Below are 19,319 nucleotides of genomic sequence, written 5' to 3'. Positions count from 1 at the left end.
CCCTTGACTGTAGACTAGTCTCAGTCAGTTTTCAGCTACTCAGTAGTCAGAATATAGCCCTGTGGGACCAATGACTGCAGAAATCCTGGTTGCAACGAGGCAGTGGTTGGTAGACTAATAGAAAATGTCACTGAAGGCAGGGAATCACTAAAAATAACATCTACACACACTTTAAATACCTTATTTCATCATGAACCATAAAAAGCAAGTTCATTTGCCAATATTTTCACACAGGCCAAAGCTACTTCTTCAAGTACAAGTCTACTGACCACAGTTCAAAGCTGCCTTTCCTGCACAAACCACTCATAATGTATAATATACAATTTCCGGTTTGTCTACTTGAAGCTGAGAAGAATCTCAATGTGAATCAATCTCAGTGTAGAATCATCCCCTATTTTAAACATCTTCCCGATCTTCTAGTTACCTCTTCCGCAATATGACAGCAATGTCTGATAACAACTTGCCTTTATGTAGTCTTTGCAAAGAATTCAACTTGGTAGAAACAAACAGCTTTCTTTTCACAGGCACGTTTTCATCAGAATATATGTAACTTGATGAAAGTATGTAATTACTGTAACAGCGCACACACTAAGCAGTGGGCAGAGAAGTCTGGCCCTCCAAACATCCTGGAATTAGCCAGCCAGCCAGAGCACCCAGCAGGGTGCAGGCAGAAATCAGAGAGAAGAGAAAGAACTGACAATCCACAGTACCCCTCTTACTGCTGCAGAGAACGCCCGTTGTATTATAAGAAGAAGCCACTTGTGTTGTCAAGAGCTGGCTTCTACCTTAAAACAGTATCTCCAGGCAACATTATGTCTTGTTTAGAGGAAATGTCAGTGAAGTCTCCCCGGGAAGAACTTCTGCACTTTCTGCGACATCCCTTATGGGAAAAATTCTATAGAGTCATCCTTTGTGAGAAAGAAGTACATACAGCTATCTCTATAGCCTGAGGTTATCTCCCGAGTTTAATTTCCAGTATTTACACTGGATGATAATCTGTAGTAGACAAGCTGGTAGAAAAATTGCTGGCCTTGAGCAGCCCGTTTACAAGAAAACTGACGCACACATTAGGAAACAAAGTCTCTCACACCGCCCCCACCACCACAGAAGACATTGTTCCTGTAAGAGACCATTAAAACAGGCAGTCAGCATGCTGAATCCAGTCCACAGACTCATTTTTATTATTACTACTGTTTCCATTCAGTGACCTTTAGGTCTCCAGTTTACCACAGACCCCCCCCCACTCCCTGTGGTCTCACACCTGCCTCACCCTAGTGGTGCCACGGAATTAAGTTGGCTATAGAGTTCCACCCAAACTCGGCTCTACAGAAACTTTGGTTAGTCTCTGGCAACACTCGGTGTGCTCTCAGAGAAAGGCATTTTCTTAGAAAAGGTATCTTAGAGAAAAGGCATTGGCAGAAGTACCCAACCGCACCACCAAAGAAAGACCAGGGAGTTCACGTCCCACATGGAAACAGAAATGTTCTTAAGAACCAGGTGGGAATTGTGCCGAACTGCAGATTCTGAGAGCCCTAACCCCAGCAAGCACCCAAGGTGATATGATGCAAGAGGTGTAATAATAAAAATATTAATAACAACCAGGCCCTACTCCAAGCACCTTATATATAACGGCTCAATCCTGGAAACAGCCATATGAGGTACATACTATTCTTATCTCCATTTCATGAATGAGAAAACTGAAGGAGAGAGAGATTAAGAAACATGTGTCTGCTTACTCAGCCAGTAAGGGGAAGAATCAGGATGAGAAGGTCTCTGAGGAACAAAAGAGACCTGAGACTTGCTACCAAAAGCACCATCCATAAAAGGAAAAACTGACAAACTGAACCTCAACAAAATTTTAAAAACTTTTGCTCTATAAAAGACTACATGAAGAAGATGAAAAGACAAATTACAGACTGCCTCCACAGTATCTGCGAACTACGTATCTGATCTAGGCTATTAAAGTGAAGTGAAAGTCACTCAGTCATGTCCGACTCTTTGCGATTGCATGGACTACAGAGTCCGTGAATTCTCCAGGCCAGAATATTGGAATGGGTAGCCTTTCCCTTCTCCAGGGGATCTCCCCAACCCAGGGATCGAACCCAGGTCTCCTGCATTGCAGGTGGATTCTTTACCAGCTGAGCCACAAGGGAAGCCCTAACACTCAGAAACTCAACAGTAACAAAATCAAATAATTCAATTAGAAAATGGTAAAAGGCATAAGCAAAGATTTCACCAAAAAAGAAATACAACAGGCAAATAAGCACATGAAAAGATGTTCAACATCATTAGTTATTAGGGAAATATAAATGAAAACCACAATGACACATTACCACACACCTATCAGTTCAGTTCAGTTCAGTCGCTCAGTCGTGTCCGACTCTTTGAGACCCCATGAACTGCACACACCTATCAGAATAAGCTAAAATAAAACAGTAACAATGCTAAATGATGATGGAATGCAGAGAGAAACTGGCTCATCCATCCACTGCTGTGAGAATGTAAAATGGTACTGCCACTCTGGAGAATAGTTTGGCAGGTTCTTTAAAGATTACACACTGAAGTACCACACAATCCAGCAACTAACCTACTAAGGATTGGTCTCAGAGAAATGAAACCTACTTTCACACAAAAACTCATACACAAATGCTTACAGCAGCTTTATCTGTAATAGCCAAAAACTGGAATCAGCCCATATTTCCTTCAATAGGCAAATGGTTAAAAAAGCTGCAGTCCATCCATACCATAGAGTATTACTCAGCTATAGAAAGGAACAAACTACTGATACCAACAACTTGGATAAATGACCAGGGAAGTATGCTGGGTGAAAAAATCCAATTCCAAACGGTTATATACTGAATGATTTCTCTTACATAACATTTCTGAAATGACAAAATTTTATTTTTTAATTTATTTTATTGAAGTACAGTTGATTTACAATGTTGATTAATTTTTGCTGTACAGCAAAGTGATTCAGTTATACATATATATATATATATACACACACACACACACATTTTTTTCATACTCTTTTCCATTATAGCTTGTCACATGATATTGAATGCAGTTCCTTATGCTGTACAGTGGGATCTTGCTGTTTATCCATTCTATATATAATGGTTTGCAGCTGATAATCCAAGCTCCCAGTCTGTTCTTCCCACCCGCCCTCCCCCTTGGCAAGCACAAGTCTGCTCTCTGTGTCTGTGGGTCTGTTTCGTAGATAAGTTCATTTGTGTCACAGTTTAGATTTCACATAGAAGTGACGGCATGTGGCATTTGCATTTCTCTGACTTACTTCCCTTAGTATGATAGTCTATAGATCCATCCATGTCACTTGTTCAGTCACTCAGTCGTGTCTGACTCTTTGTGACCCCATGGACTGCAGCACACCAGGCTTCCCAGTCCTTCCCCACCTCCAAGTTTGCTCAAACTCATGTCCATTGAGCCTGTGATGCCACCCAACCATCCTGTCCTCTGTCATCCCTTTCTCCTCCCGCCTTCAGTCTTTCTCAGCGTCAGGGTCTTTCCCAGTGAGTCAGCTCTTCACATCAGTGGCCAAAATATGGGAGCTTCAGCTTCAACATCAGTCCTTCCAGTGAATATTCAGGACTGATTTCCTTTAGGATTGACTGGTTGGATCTCCTTGCAGTCCAAGGGACTCTCAAGAGTCTTCTCCAACACCACAGTTCAAAAGCATCAATTCGTTGGTGCTCAGCCTTCTTTATGATCCAACTCTCACATCTGTACATGACCACTGGAAAAACCATAGCTTTGACTAGGTGGACCTTTGTTGACAAAGTAATGTCTCTGCTTTTTAATGCACTGTCAAGGTTTGTCATAGTTTTTCTTTCAAGGAGCAAGCGTCTTTTAATTTCATGGCTGCAGTCACCATCTGCAATGATTTTGGAGCCAAAGAAAATAAATTCTCTCACTGTTTCCATTGTTTCCCCATCTATTTGCCATGAAGTGATAGGACTAGATGCCATGATCTTCGTTTTTTGAATGTTGAGTTTGAAGCCAACTTTTTCACTCTCCTCTTTCACCTTCATCAAGATGCTCTTTAGTTCCTCTTCACTTTCTGCCATAACAGCGGTGTCATTGCATATCTGCGGTTATTGATATTTCTCCCAGCAATCTTGATTCCAGCTTGTGCTTCATCCAGCCTGGCATTTGCCAAGATGTACTCTGCATATAAGTTAAATAAGCAGGGTGACAATATTCACCCTTGATGTACTCCTTTTCCAAATATGAACCAGTCTGTTGTTTCATGTCTGGTTTTAACTGTTACTTCTTGACCTGCATACAAATGTCTCAGGAGGCAGGTGAGGTGGTCTGGTATTTGCATCTCTAAGAATTTTCACTACATTTCCATATCACCACAAATGGCATTATTTCATTCTTTTTATGGCAAGTAGTATTCCGTTGAAGATATGTATATCTTCTCTATCCATCCCACTGCTGATGGACACTTAGGTCGCTTCCCTGTCTTGGCTGTTGTGAACAGTGCTGCTGGGAACATTGGGGTGCGTGTACCTCTTTGAATTATAGTTTACTCCAGATATGTGCCCAGGAGTAGGACTGCTGGATCATATGGCAACTTCAATTTTAGTTTTTTGAGGAACCTCCATACTGTTTTCCATAGTGACCACACCAATTTACATTCCCACAACAGTGTACCATACCCTTTTCTCCACACCTTCTTCAGCATTTGTTATTTGTAGACTTTTTGAAGATGGCCATTTTGACTGGAGTGAGGTGGTACCTCATTGTAGTTTTGATTTGCATTTCTCTAATAATTAGAGACATAGGGTATCTTTTCATGCACCTGCTGGACATCTGTATATCTTCCTTGGAGAAATATTTATTTAGATCTTCTGCCCATTTTTTGATTGGTTTTTTTTTTATTATTGAGTTTTATGAACTGTTTGTATATTTTGAAATTAAGCCCTTGATGGTCACAAAAAAATGACAATATTTATGAATGGAAGATCAATTAGTTGCCAGCAGTTAGGTATGGGAAGATGGGGTTGGCAGGGTAAAGGGAGGTGGGATGATTACAAAAGGGCAACAGGAGGAACCCTTGTGGTGGTGGAGCTGCGCAGTGTCTTGACTGTGGTAGTGGACCCACAAACCCACACTGGTGGTAAAGCTGAACAAAACTCAATAGGCTAATATGGGGACACATGGATGAGTATGAGGAAACCAGGGCGGACCTGAGGACTGCATCAGTGTCTACATTCCGGTTATGATGTTCTAGCACACTTTTGCAAGAATGTTTCCAATAGGAGAAAATGGACAAAGTGGACAAGGAATGACTCCATTATTTCTTCCAACAGCATAAGTATTTACAACGATCTCAATAAAAATTTCAATTAAACAAAAAAAGGGCCCATGCCATGCTCCCAACTGTTAGGTGAAATCAGGCACTGAATTCTCCCACTAGGAATACAAAATGGCAACACCTCTCTGGGGGACTTTGGGAAATGCTATCAAAAGTGAGAAACACATACATATCCTTTGATCCAATAATTCAGTTTTTAGCTTATTAACTGTAATAAATAATTTATGACATGTCAAACATTTGGCTACAAGAACACGTCATTTCAGCAGTGCATTTTTAGTAAAGACTAGAAACAAGTAAGTGTGGTATGTTCATACCAGGAAATTCTATCAAGTCAAGAAAATAATCCTTGGGAGTAAAACAGCTGGCCTGGAAAGACAGGCAAGATAGATGTTTATGCTCTATGAATATTTATTCAATTCCTGCTCTGTGTCAGGCACTGTTGTTGTCCTGGGAATGCAGATATGCCCAATGGCATGGTCCCTGTATTCATTAAACTATACAGTCTGAAGGACTGCCCTCCACTGTATATAAACAGGGGGCAGAGCACTATACACATATTTCTGTGGGTGATTACAAACACACACACACATATATATGCACACACATGCGTGTATATACAATATACATGCTGGAAGGATATAACCTAAAATGTCAATAGTGGCTATTTCTGGCAAGTGGGATTGTGTGCATATGTTTTATTTAATTTTGTTTTGTACCTCTATGTATTCTAACATTCTACAATTAACAAGTTTAATTTTAACTTGGTATTAATTTTAACTACTAGGAGGAAAAAGGCTGGTTCCCAGAGTGCCTTTTTTTTTTTTGGTTTCTTTTGATTTCTAATAAGGCATAATCAGAGTGAAATTTTTCTAAACCCTGATTCAAAGAACTCAAAGACCTCTTCAATTATCAGTGTGAATAAAGGCAAGTTAACCAAACTGGATCACCTCAGGATAAGAATTGTGTTTGTAACAATTACATTTCCTCACAAATTCAGATTTGTAAGCAGTTTTGAGCCCTTTGTTTCTATTTCAAGAAGTTTATACTGTTTGCTTTTGCTCATTTTTCTTGTAATCAAATAATACAGATTCCTTACAGAAAAATATTTTAAATACAGATGTGTAAAAAAATGTAGTATCACCCAACCAGACAAAAATAACCATTTTAAGCCCCAGATATACTACCTTAAACTAATATATTTATATGCATATTTGCTAGTTCATGTGTTCACTAATAGGGCTTCCCACGTGGTGCAGTGGCCAATGCAGAAGACAGAAGAGACACAGATTCGATTCCTGGTTCTGGAAGATCCCCTGGAGGAGGAAATGGCAACCCATCCCAGTATTCTTGCCTGAAAAATCACGTGGACATAGGAGTCTGGTGCACTCCAGTCCACGGAGTCACAGAGTCAACACGACTGAGCATGCAAGCATGTGCTCACTAATGCTGTGGACCAACAGTGAAGATCAACCCGTTTTGGGGCTCCTCTAGAATTTCACTTTGGGGGAAGAAAATCATTTTAACAGAAGATCAAAACAGAGGAATTATCTGATTGTCAGTTAAATTAGAAATTTTACTTTGTCAATTTCACTTTAATTGCAGAATTTTGTTAGACCCACTAAGGCAAACGTAAGATCATTTTTGTAAGGCTCTGTATTCAATTCAATGATCTTTATTTACCACTGTGAATTCTTATCTGGCATCCCCAAATCTACACCCTACAGAGATCAGCCTCCCCATCAGGAACTCACAGACTAAGACAGAGGTGGTCATTTCACACTAACTCCCTCAAGGGATAACGTGGGAATAAATGAGATCATGCAGAGTTCATGCACCTGCTTAAGGCACAATGCTGTAGCCCAGTGCCCATCACATATTAAATGGTCCAAAAATGTTTACTATTAGGATTCTGTTATAAGTAACTCAACCCAACATGACATAATGAAGACTTAAATTCCAACTATTTTCATCCTTATTTTTACAGATGAAGAAACTTGGGTTCGCAAAGCTAGACTTAGAACTCAGGCCTCTTGGATCCCATCTGATATTTTCCTCTGAAACTATTTTGTCTGTTGGCAGGTTTTCTCCAGTGAAGGTTAGAGACACCTTAATTCACACAGTTACCCTTAATCAGAGCAATCAGCAATTTGAGATTTAAATCTACATGCTCAAAATATACTCGGCTTATAGATATCGGCCTGGTTAAATAATAATTCTCTAAAGCAGGTATTTTAAGTTACAGGCTAAAAGCAAATAGGTTTATACCCACCTCGGAAAATGCTGAATGATTGATTATAAATCTCTAGTCTGATCGAGGGTTTCTGATTGCATTAGACAGAGGGCATGAAGACTAATTAAAAAAGCTCCTGCATTCATCACCGCTGATTACGCATAATCCACGGCTGGATGTACGAGCATGCCGCCTTCTCTAAGATGACAGAGGAAACAGATGAACTTCCGCTCAGAACTCCCAGAGGCTATCTATCTCGATTTCAGGGTAAACGGGCTTTCCCTAAAAACCTAAATCACAAACAGAATGAGTCTGAAATCCTGGGACCAAATTTTACTATTTTATCTGAGCAGGAGCTGGACAGGTCTGATCACATGGCACACAATCAATAAATAATTACACATAGATTGGTAAACAGGTCTATGGGCATACTTTAGGGATTTTCAAAACTAATTTTTCTAGACGCCTACATAATTGGAAGTCACAGTGTGTGCTCCAGTGAACTAAAGAAATGCATCCTATATGCCACGAAAAACAGCCCTTCTATGCACTCCAGACCCTGGTTCCCTCTTATATGCTCTCCAGCCCTACAGTGAGAGGCTTGGACTGGTCTCTCCCCAGCCCGTCAGGGCCACAATTATCATCTGACCGTCAGCAGTGTCGTAGCCACCCAGAGAAACATCCCCAAGGTGAAACACTGACAGATGCTTTCTAAAAACAAGGCAAAGTGGGTGGTTCTGTCCTAGAAGGAAACCTCCACTCACGTCACATCACACGTGCCAATCACGCCCCCGAGCTGAAAAGGAAAGGAAGAGAGGAGGCTGATGGACAACCTGCCCTCGCCTACTCAGAAAGCATCCCCTACCCCACCGCGCGTGCGCGCACACACACACACCCACTCTCTCTCTCTCCACCCTGTCTAGGAAAGCCACCACCACCAGTTTCCTCTCTGACCTGATTTAGGAGCCAGAATCCTTACCAAGATCCAGGATGTGAGGGTACAAGAATCTACCCATTATGCTACCTAAACACTTCCAAGCACTTAAGCAGCATTCACCCATCTTCCTCCAGGAGGCCCCTAGTCACCTCTGCACGTCTGCAGTGGGGGCAGCCAGGGGAGTACAAGAAGGAACTGTCCTGGTCCATGGAACCTGCACAAAGGACAGCATGTCTGGAGAACTGGCTTAAAATCCAAAATCCTGTTGGATGAAGACATTTGTCATACTAGCTTTTGACATGCTTGATGTACAATGAATCAGAAAAAGGAAAATGGGTTTAAAATTATATAATCTGCATTAATAGCAAGGAAAAGACTTTTGAAATTAATGGTAATTCAACACAGCAACCAGAAACCTAGGGTGGAAAAGGGGATAAATAATGAGACTCTAAGCTTGCAAAGTCATCCTAGGTTAAGCAATAAAAGAATAAAACCAAGAAAAGATACAGACCGAACAGTACCAAGATTACTATGCAGCTGCTCAACCTGTTTCTTGAAAAACAAATGAAAGTCAGCACTGAATAACCCAATGGCACACATCCACGTACTCTGTGCTCGTTTCATGTGAAATACCAGCAAGCGAAATTCACATTTTCCATTTTGTAACTTCCTCATACATTCCTAAATACGTTCCTATGTTGATTTTTTTTTAATTCCTTCCTGTTTTACTTCATTCCCTTCTTTATATATCTCTCACTAGGCCCTGGCGATCAGATTCAGTCCCAAGCTCGGCCCCTGTAGATGTAAGTGTAATTTACATAAGCATCAGTGGGCCTGTGTTTTCGCACTGTTGTTGTAAAATAAAAATAGCTTAATGTAGAAAAGGATTTCGCTTCTGGAAATAAGTTTAAGAGAGTTTTATGTTTTGTTAAAGAGAGTCTCACACTTACATGAGAAAAAAATTCAACCAAGTTTACGTAGTGACATAAAAAGGCTAGCATCACTTTTATTTAGCATTGTGTTTTAGGACGTAGCCTGTGAAAGAAGACAGAAAAAGGATGCAGAATATTTGATTGCTTAATTTAAGACGCAACAGAACAAATTGAAAAACTGAGATGTATAAGATATTCATTATGGTGGCTGGTTCTAAATGAAATGTAACAGGGAATCTCCTAACTAAGCTTAACTGATGCATCAGATTAACCAATGCTCTTCATTCCCTGTGTACAAGGTACTATATGAAGCCCATGATACACTGAACAGAAGAGACCTGTGGCTTATTCTCTGACATGTTTGAGCATTCCTACAACCAAATTGAACTGTACATTTAAAATTCAGTTGCTTTTCACCCAAACCTACTTCTACCATTTGGATTCATTTTTGTAATGATGTAATTTTGTTAAATTAAGATTCAAATATTTTAAAAAGTGGAAGAAAGCTAGAAGATGGTGGAGATGAATATTTTTCAGATCTGAGTACAATCAAATGACTTACAACCAAATAAGCAGAGTACATAAAAGTTGTTCAGTCGCTCAGTCGTGTCCGATTCTTTGTGACCCCATGGACTGCAGCACGCCAGGCTTCCCTGTCCTTCACCATCTCTGAAGGTTGCTCACACTCATGTCCATTGAGTCAGTGGTGCCATCCAACCATCTCATCCTCTGTCGCCTCCTTCTCCTGCCCTCAATCTTTCCCAGCATCAGGGTCTGTTGTGGACCTTTAATGCCCCCCACAACAGTCATTGCCACATGAAAAATTTATTTTCTGACACAGTGATTTAGTCAGATGGGTTCACAAGGCAAGAAGGAGGAAAATGCTGCAGAGGGATTCTATAAAAATCAAGACCTCAAAAAATGGTAGCGCATCTAGCTCTGTTTTAGATGAACCCCGGATTGGAGTAAAGGTTCCGGGCGGGGGTGGGGGGCGAGGACAAACCGCAGAGAAGCAGGCAATAAGCTCCTCCTCCTCACAAACTGGAACCCCACCCCTCAAAGTCTGGTCATTCAATCCTGATTGCTTAATGAAAGTGTACAAATCAGCAGATACTATGCCTGAGCATTACAAATGTCCCTAATTATGGGTAAGCAGATGAAGGCCTTAAAAAAAATCACACTTCACCTCACTGAAAGGGTTCCTGCCACACCAGTAATTAAAACACCTCAGTTCCCAACCACATTAGAAACATGGTAATTATCTTCGTGTGAAATTTGCTTCATAACACTTGAAATGCTTCAAATCCTAGGATGACAACAGAATACAAACAAAAAGACCCCAGATTAATAATAAGGCTTCTCTGTCCATGGCTGTGCTGCTACAGCCCAAAGTTAAGAGCTCCCCCCTTTGGGAACAGGGAGCGTTAACAGTCCCCAGAAGAAACCCCACAGTTATCATTACAATAAACATTAGCAGTATCTAATTTTTTTTTGAGTCATTACTATGTGCCACGCCTGTACCAAGTGCTCTGTTACATGACCCGAGCTCAGAGAGACTGAGCAACTTTTCAAACGTCACCCAGACAGGATGTGTCAGAGTATGGAACCAAACCCCAGTCTTCCCGGTCCAAAATTCATACCATTCATCACGACACTGCCACTAAAGAGTAATGCTGAAGGAAGGGACAGGGGCAGGAAAGAGAAGGAGCTGGCAACTGCAAACAGCTTTCTTTTTCTAAAGCACAGTTTACAAGATTAAACATGATTAGAGCCACAGAAGTTGAAGGCTCAACCACAAGAGAAGCCCAAACAGAATTCCAAAGAATTCCCCAAACAAATATCAGAAAACCTGCCTTCTCATCCAAGGCCGGTAAAATCTGAACAAAGTGAAATGGCACGAGGAAAAAAGTAATTCATCAAAAAGGTGTCTCCAAGGGCTTCCCTGGTGGTCCAGTGGTTAAGAATCCACCTTGCAATGCAGAGGATGCAAGTTTGATCCCTGGTCAGGAAACTAAGATGCCACAAGCTTCGGGGCCACTGAGCCTGCAGCACAACTACTGAGCCTGCGCACTCTGGGGCCCAGGGACCACAATTAGAGAGCCTGTGTGCGCCAACGAAGACCAGAAGGAGCCAAATACACACACACACACACACACACACACACACACATACACACACACACACAACTACTGAGCCTGCACACTCTGGAGCCCAGGAACCACAACTAGAGAGCCTGTGTGCACCAACGAAGACCAGATGGAGCCAAATACACACACACATACACACACACACACAACTACTGAGCCTGCACACTCTGGAGCCCAGGAACCACAACTAGAGAGCCTGTGTGTGCCAACGAAGACCAGATGGAGCCAAATACACACACACACACACACACACACACACACACATACACACACACACAACTACTGAGCCTGCACACTCTGGAGCCCAGGAACCACAACTAGAGAGCCTGTGTGCCCCAACTAAGACCTGATGCAGCCAAATACACACACACACACACACACACACACACACACGCACACATACACACGAGAAGGTGTCTCCCTGGGGTGGAGCCATGGGTTGTCCAGTGGACACGGACTGGATGCCTGCTGTGTGCTGTCACCAAGCCACTGCCCTGGTCACAGTCTGCAGGCTCCTCCACGTGCTAGAGATAAATGGCAAACCCCTGCACAAGGACGAGAACCTGCACAGGGAAACTGTGAAGGGGAAACGAGCAGCCCTGACAGGATCTTCTCCGGGAACAGCTGCCTCCAGGGTCCATGTGAGAGCCCTCCCAACCCAGCCCCTGGTTCAGCTGGACTACAGTGGGAACACTTGCTGTTGTTCACTCTCTCAGTCACATCCAACTCTTTGCTCACCCAGTCATGTCTGACTCGTGGATAGCTCGGTCATGCCCATCTCTTTGCAACCCCATGGACTGCAGCACGTCAGGCTTCCCTGTCCTTCACGGTCTCCCGGAGTTTGTTCAAACTCATGTCCATTGAGTTGGTGACACCATCCAACCATCTCATCCTCTGTCACTCCCTTCTCCTCCTGCCTGGTGCGGTGGGAACAGTACCGGCTTCAAAACACTGAGTTTGAAATATTTCTTTCCAACACAGAAAACTCACAATCTTTCTTAGCAGCTCTTTTCCTTGAGAGGGAAAAACCTCACGGCCCCAGTACCTCCAAGGATAAGAAAGGGCCAACACAATTCATCAAGTTTCAACAGGGCCTTGCCTCATCTTTGGAGAACTCAGAAGTAAAAATACAAATCATGGCCTAGTGGAGTCATATAAATCTAGCTTCAAATCCCAGCTCTGCCACCTACTAAGTCGATAAGTTTAAGCATAGTACTTAACCTCTTTTGGCCCCAATTTCCTCAGTTTCAAAACAGGGATAATAAACTCCATCTTATCGGAATCTTGTGGGTGTTACATGAGGGCGGACTTTTCACCCCACTGGGGTACTTGCCCTGCCTACAGCTGCTTCTAAAGGAAACTGGTAATGTTCCCAACCAATGTTTGGGGACAGCCCTTGGCAATGATTTTCTGCACGCATGCACACACACACACACACACACACACACACACACACACACACACACACACACTCCATCCACCAAAATCTGAGAATCTGACGGGACCAGGAGCAGGAACTTGATCTAAACGCAATTAATCCCCATGTTGGCCTTCAACCATGGTTTAATCTCAGAGATGATGGTTCATTAGTGCAGCCAATTCTCTTGGAGAGTTGAACTTGGAAGTAGACCTTGCTGTCAGCATGGAGTGAAGCAGACAGACCCCAAGACAGAAGAGTAAGTTGGAGAATAGCGGGGTTAACGGTGAGGGCAGACATCCAGAATGACACTCCACAGACCCTCAGCAGAGGCTTCCAGAACCAGTGGGGATCCAAACACCTTCTAATTCCAGCCTCCAGGTGCCCAGTTCCCTGCCCTCCCCGCAGCGGGCTGTTCCCTTTTTGCCTCGGATCTAACAACAAACTTTCTATGACCTGAAGTTCCTTGTGAGCAGAGGTAGCAAGTGAGGAGCCTGTATCCATCTGAGAGAGAGGCAGAGAACCATTCACCAGACAGCTTCACAGGGCCTCGCTGAGCAGACTGGGAGAAAGGATACAATTCATCTGACAAAGAAAGGCTTCAGATGCCTTTCAGAGATCCAGGCTAGACAAGGAAACAACCGCGGGGAGGGGGCCGCCGTTATGATAGGTATATGACGCCTTCAAGAAGTTCCATGAAGTGAAACACCAAGTCACATCCCAAAGCCCTCATACCTCTACCACCACTGGGGGGGAAAATAATACTGTCAGTGCTTCTTAGGGTTGAAATGAAGAGCAAGGTTGCTGGTTTTCTGTTTGGGATAAATTTTTATTATGGCATTGAAAAACACAAAGCAGACTACCCAAGCCCCCTCAAGACAAAACCAAAACAAGACCAAAAAATCTTAAAGCAAAGCCTCCCTCCTCGCTCCACCCAAATACATAATTTAGAAAATGACATTCCAAATAACTTGCTGCATCGATCACTCAGGAGCCATTGCACGAAGCCTTTCCCAACGCCCGCCTCCTCCAGCCTGGCCTCCAACCCCACGCCAGCCCTTCTGGAGCACCTCCAGGGTCCCTTTCCATTTATCATTTATTTTATTATCTGGCTTGCAAGTCAATCTGTTCCATTTCATGTTTATGCTTTAAATATGTGAGTTGTAGATTTCAACAGCATAGACAAGGGGCTGCCACAGACACCCTGATGTACACTTCACAGCAACCCACTACAGAGCCTCTCTCCAACCCTCATGTACAGAGCAGAGTTGTTTGCTGTATATTTAAGAGAGGCAGCAGACAAGCACTTCTGACAAATCAAACGTGGGGAAGGAGACAGGGGAACACCAGCAGGTCAACGTGTAATTTATCCAGATTTACTTTTCCTTGGTCCCTGGTGGCTCAGATGGTAAAGAATCTGCCTGTAATGCGGGAGACCCAGGTTCAATCCTTGGGTCAGGAAGAACCCCTGGAGAAGGGGTGTTCTTGCCTGGGAAGCCCCATGGACAGAGGAGGCTGGCGGGCTACATGCAGTCTCTGGGGTCACAAAGAGTTGGACACAACTGAGTGACTAGCACACTTTTCCTCAGACCACTACTCAGCTGAGCTTGAAAACTGTTGTTCCTGGGAGCTTTTCTTTCAGCCACCAAAAGACCAAAGTTCAAAGCAGCTGCTGTTTTGACAAAGTATTCATTTCTCATGGGTGGGAATGAACAGAAAAACCCAGCTCTGAAGCCACTGGCGTGGGTCCATCCGATGTGTTATGAGAAATCCCTGGGATAACACTTAGGCTTCTGTTTCGAGCTACATGGTTTTCAGCCTATTCTCTCAGTGCACAAGATTCAATGCCTTCCTGGCACTGAAAGGCAACAGCTCAAGGTGATGAGCAGTGAATCACAGCAAACTTCATTGAGTGTTGTCTTGCGGCCTATAAATAAAATCAGAATCTCTGAGGTCTGAACATCTCAAGGTTATTCATTTCTAAACCACTTTGGGAAGGATAAACACACAGTCAAAAGACAGGTGGTTTACGATGAACAAAATTTCTTAATGCCTAAAAATTCCCATTTTAATTCTCAGGGAGATTATACTCAAGGACTGTAGACCTTCAACTTTTTACTCCCTATGTTACCCTCCCAAAGTTCCTTTTTCCAGCAGGGTTTGGAAAGTAACAGAAGTGAGCAACAAAACCCCAGCTTCAAGGAAAAGCTCGGGTTCTGAATTATTTTTAAATGATTAAGTGGATGAAAGGGGCTGAAGAGATCTAATTCCTCATTATGCCACAAAGAAACTTCAAAACATTGACACAACAGATGGCACATAACATTTCAGGGATCTGGGTCATTTTAAGCAGGGGTTATCAATTTGTTGGGAGTATCTGCCTAGGCCCTCTCCTCTGACCCCAAATCCTCCAGTTCAAGGGTGAGACCTGCAGCCAAGGTGGTGTTTAGGTGAGCCTGGCTGCCCTGCTCACCTTTGCTGACTGGGTTGAGCCCATCACATTTTCTCCTCTAGGAATTTAAATCAGGACTAGAAAATGCTAAATGAGTTTCTCTAGTTGCTTCAATCACTGGGACACACACTCAGGAGGTATAAAGCAGCCCAGTTTAGCTACAAGGAACAAAAGCCAGCTCAGAAAGAGAAAGAAAGGAAGTGCTGAGCAGGCATTCCAGTTCCTGGTCTGAGGGCAGGCTCAGCTCAAGTTCCTTAAGGTACCAGACCCCTTTAGATAAACTTCTCCTTTTATTTAATCTGGTTTCCCAAGTGGCACAAGTGGTAAAGAACTCACCTGCCAATGTAGGAGACATAAGAGACCCAGGTTCGATCCCTGGGTTGGGATGATCCCCTGGAGGAGGAAATGACAACCCACTCCAGTATTCTTGCCTGAGAATTCCCATGGACAGAAGAGCTTGGTGGGTTACAGTCCATGGGGCTGTAAAGAGTCAGACACGACTGAAGCAACTTAGCACACAGAGGTTTCTCTTGATTGTGAACTATCTCAATCAGGGCTAGGGCTACAGCAGCATAAGCACAGGATAAGTAATACTAGAATCACCGTTCAGCAAGTGAAAATACAATGAGATGATCATCAAAATTCGGAGTCAGAAAACCGACTTTGATCAAAAAAGATGGAGCTGACAAGTCATATGAGAATTTGATTCCTACTTCTGTCATGTATTTATTATAGCATCTCAGTTCAAAATCAAAGAGCCTTAAGTTTCCATGTGTCAAATCGGAAACACTCCCCTTCCAAGGTCAATCCTGCTGTCCTCCCTGTCCCCAACTGCAATGACAGACAGCAGCAGCCGGGATCTCCTGCATCTTCCCTTGAGTGTTAATTTGCTCAAGTTAAGCTTTTCCTCAAAAGCCTGCAGTGGCTTCCAACTGCTTGACATGTCAAATTAAAACACCCAATAAAGTGTTGCATCCATTAGTTTTGCATTATGCAACCACTGTCATAACCCATTATGCCTCAACTCACAGCCGGTCCTAGAGTCAGCTCTCGTGTTCATCATCCCACGGTCACTCCAGGTTAAAAGCATGGCACTTGCTGGCGCTTCCTCTTGGAAACAACACTTCACACCAGTTATCTTTTCATTTCTATAGGTTGGATTCCTTTTTCTATATAATAAGGAGGCTGGGACTTGGCCACTGGCTTTTAGTTCTTTTTCGGCCTTAACTCATATAAGATATGTGGCAAGAATACAAAAAAAATTACATTATAATGTATGAAAACAAGATAAACTATGTCACATTAACTGAATAGAATACCCAGAAAGAGATTGCTCTTGGCTTGGCTGGCACCATGGCAGAGGTCGGACCTGAGCTAAGCCGTGAGGTGAGGAAGGTCACGGATCAACAGAAGGATGTGTGCTTACATCACTTACGCTTTCACTGACATTTTTGTCGGTTGTTGACAAATGGTGTTAACAAACCTTTAGGAAAAACTCATATGAAGAGACTGTACTGGGAAGGAGGAAGAAAGGAACTATTCTAAAAACCTATCGAACACTTGAGAAAGGTGTCTATAAGGCAAAAGATAGTGTTAAAGGTGGAACCCAGAAGTGAGCGGACGCAGGCCGCGGCGTCTAACCTCTGAGACCAGAGACCACAGCTGCTTTGCCCACACCGTGCTCCCAAACCCTAAGAACCCCTCGCCGAATACTCAACAAATACCTCTCCAGGGAATACACGAATATACCCCATACCTTTAAGGACTTATGATTTTTTTAACGGAGAATAAAAGAAAGAGAATATGTTGTCCTTCCTCCCCAGGATTCCTAACAAATATGGAGTCAAATTCACTTGAAGGTAGTTCTCCTAGGGATAACAGAGAAAAGAACATAAACCTCACACAATAACCATTTTATACAATAAATGATCAAATCCCACCATGTTAACAAGTCAACAAAACTGTCACTTCTCTCATTGTCTGTGCTGATGTATTAGCCAAGGATGAGCCTTTTAATAAAAAAAAATAAGTCCCTCCACAGTGGTAAGCCTAAATGTCCGATACACAGGCGGCCCTTCGCATCATCAGTTTGCAGTTGGTCAAATCTGTGGATGCTGGAACCCTGGTTCAGAGGGTGGACTGTACAATGGCCATTTTATTAAAGGGACTGAAGCATCTGTGGGTTTTGGTATCAGCGGGCGGTCATGGAACCAGTCCCTCATGATACCGAGGGACAACTGTATATACTCCTTTGTTTCAAAGGGCCACTTCCTCTTAAGGTGATTTTCCTCTCCAACTGCCTCAACTATAGGCAACTGTCACGGACACCAGATCCGTGCAGTCCAAACGAGAAACAGTTCCCTTAAACCAAATGTATTACCATAGCAACAAAGGGACCACATTGCCGTTCTCTACCTGCCACACCCGATCAATTATTTAACATGCCTGCACTACAGTGACACTGTATAAAATGATCGTGCTCATTAGCGGCAAGAGTCAGCTCTGGGGAAAACCTCAAACATCAGACAGCTAAACTGGCCACAAACCAAACACACACACAAACCCACCTTGACGGTGATGCCAGAGATCACAGTGCAAAGGCAAGAGGGAGAACTAAATGTTCTTAAATTTCAGCTTCCACTTTAGAAAGATATGAGCACCCAAATCCCCCAGTTCTTTTTTTTCTTAAAAAAGAGAAATGCATAAAATGACTTTATAAATAAAATGACTATAGCAATGTTATCAAAAGCTGCTGAAAACAGGATGATTACATGAGAAGATCAGAGAGCCAAAGGATGAAATATATCTTAAACTTGTACGGTTTTGGCTTTGGTTTTTGTTCTGTCCCAGTTTCTGGCTCTTCTCTCATTAGGAAAACAGGTAGGGGACTGGAAAACTGGATACTGAAAGAGGGTGTCCAGAGCAGCTGGAAGCCTCACCCAGCCCAGGGAAACCTCTACTGACTTCATCTAGGGAAATTCCTGAACAGAAAACTGAGCACATCCACCTGGCTCGGCGAGAAAGGAATGTGTCTCTCATCAAGAAGAACCAGAGATTAAGTTCATGCAGGACTCCTGCTGTTCACACGCCAAAACCTTAAGGCCAATACAACCACACCTAACAGTCTACCTTACACCATCTGGTGGGTTTCACTCAGACACGGGCTGGGTTAGGGTGGCCCTGCACCCGTGTCCACAATGCCCTGGGAACAAGGTTGTCCTTGAAAGCTAGAATTAGCATTGCAGCTGGATTGGAGGATAAATGGCTTTGACTAACTATGTTGTGGTCCTTCTTGTCACCCCTTGGAAAGAAGAGGAAAGAGAGAAGATTCTAACATATTTATATTCAACCACAGTCTGATAATGAGGTGAAAGTCGCTCAGTCGTGTCCAACACTTTGCGACTCCACGGACTATACAGTCCACAGAATTGTCCAGGCCAGAATACTGGAGTGTGGGTAGCCTTTCCCTTCTCCAGCAGATCTTCCCGACCCAGGGATCGAACCAGGGTGTCCTGCATTGCAGGCAGATTCTTTACCAAGTGAGCTATCAGGGAAACTTCACTTTCTGATAATGAAAGTTTCACACAAACAAGAGTTCACATTTGGCTAAAAATAACTGACATGACTCAGGAAGGAAATCTCTAATAACTGACAGATGAGAAAGCGTATATAACCGTTTGAAGAACCCATTCGTACAGAGAGTTCCTATGATGCTCTCCTAGATAGAGTCTGCTGTTTTTCTGCTTTGCCAAGATCTAGCTTGCCGAGAGCTGCAGCCAGCAAACTTTCATTCTAGAATACAGAGATGACTTAATAATTTATGAAGACTCTAGTTTTCTAGTACATTAGTCTTCCCACCA

At 43.0% G+C, this 19,319-nt stretch overlaps 1 protein-coding gene across 7 annotated transcripts in view; it reads right to left on the bottom strand.

The window, feature by feature from the left end:
- FHIP1A (FHF complex subunit HOOK interacting protein 1A) overlaps positions 1-19,319 on the bottom strand; it is a 381,881-nt gene that overhangs the window by 145,408 nt on the left and 217,154 nt on the right. Inside the window, exon 1 of one of the 7 annotated variants that reach the window (XM_081544007.1) lies at positions 17,216-17,327. The exons of the other annotated variants lie outside the window; for them this stretch is intronic. The gene's annotated coding sequence lies outside the window, so the exon portion shown is untranslated. Of the gene's footprint in view, positions 1-17,215; positions 17,328-19,319 lie in introns of those variants that run through there. 7 annotated transcript variants of the gene reach the window in all.

Source organism: Giraffa tippelskirchi, chromosome 11 (assembly GCF_054371585.1).
Source record: "Giraffa tippelskirchi isolate mGirTip1 chromosome 11, T2T-mGirTip1v1.2.pri, whole genome shotgun sequence".
In the NCBI taxonomy this organism is placed as follows: domain Eukaryota; kingdom Metazoa; phylum Chordata; class Mammalia; order Artiodactyla; family Giraffidae; genus Giraffa; species Giraffa tippelskirchi.
This window is presented reverse-complemented; position numbering and strand designations above follow the sequence as displayed.